Raw genomic sequence first — 1,438 nt, 5'->3', positions numbered from 1 at the left:
GGGATCATGGGCCCGACAGGCACACAGGCGTTGAGCAACTGGCCTTGTGGCCCAGCACACAGCATCCAGACTTAGAGCAGTCTGTGGTACATGGGATCTAAAGAGGTGAGGCCCTTAAAACAGGTATTCCATGAAAGAAGAAACTCAAAACAGCAGAAATGCTGACCTGCTGGCCTTGAAGAAGCAACAAATACTTTCTGAGCCAGCAATGGAGAGAATAGCATCTAGAAGCTGAGGGCCTCAGTTCTAAAAGTACAAGGAATTGAATTTTGCCAGTAACTTGAATGAACTTAGAAGAGGACCCCAAGCTTCAGATGAGAAGGCATGCTGGCCAAAATCTTCATTGCAGCCTTGCAATCATCTGAGAAGTACTGACCCCTGACACATGTAAACCACAGGATAATAAATATGTGTTATTGTAAGCACTATTTGAGGTAATTTGTTATGTAGCAATAAAAAACTAATACTACAGTCATGAAACATGCTAAAACATAATAACAGTGAGGTCATTATAAAAACATTAGTGCCCACAGCTTTTATACAGAACTTAAAATCTTAATGTTTAAATATTTATTTTCAGTTACTTATGATGTTTACACAAATATAAACACACACCTATATGCATATATTCGTATACTTGAAAAGCCCTAAAGTGAAAAATTCATTGCATTCAAATAACAGCTGTTAAGTCACAAAATCCAACATAGCTTGGCTCCAGGTCAGGCCTATCCCAGAACTTCTAAGCATCACAACTCATAGGCACTTGCCCATTTTAAAACCATGGGTGTATCAGCATACTCCCTGTTCTATCTTAGGTCACGTGCATGAAGTCAGGATGAGATGTAGCACCACAATTCTGTGTAAATAGCAGGTGAGCTGTTGATAGAAGATTTTTGAACTCTGGCCAGATGAAAACTATAAAAACCAGGAATAATTTTATGCAGTTTGCATCAATAGAGAATAATTTATCAGGGAAGAAAGGCCATAATTAATTGCAGAAATTTTAAAAAAAATCATAAACAGGAGGGATCAGAGATTTAAATCTGTCATTTTGGGTTCCTCATCTGCTCTGAACTGAGACAGAGGGGTCTGGCAGTCACTGACTCAACAGAGAAGCCAGTGCACTGGGGAGCCACAGTTTTCTCCAGATAGAATGGGTCCAGCCAGGAGTCCTATGAAAATATGATACTCCTACCTTTATGACGTTGCAGGTATACTAATGGTGCTGCTACCACATGGGGACTTCATGAAGCATAAATACCACAGAAATACCTGCATATAATCATAAGGTATAACTGGAGAAAGGGTAATTTGGTTATATGGATGTCAAGCACAGAAGAAATAAAATTTATTTTAAAAGATTCAATAACAGTAATGCTAACAATAGCTAACATTTATTAAACATGTAGTCTGTACTAGGCACTGAACTTAGTTCATC

This window comes from Neophocaena asiaeorientalis, unplaced genomic scaffold (assembly GCF_003031525.2).
Source record: "Neophocaena asiaeorientalis asiaeorientalis breed wild unplaced genomic scaffold, Neophocaena_asiaeorientalis_V1.1 scaffold335, whole genome shotgun sequence".
Taxonomy (NCBI): domain Eukaryota; kingdom Metazoa; phylum Chordata; class Mammalia; order Artiodactyla; family Phocoenidae; genus Neophocaena; species Neophocaena asiaeorientalis.
The sequence above is the reverse complement of the archived record's forward strand: the minus strand, read 5'-3'. Positions refer to the sequence as shown.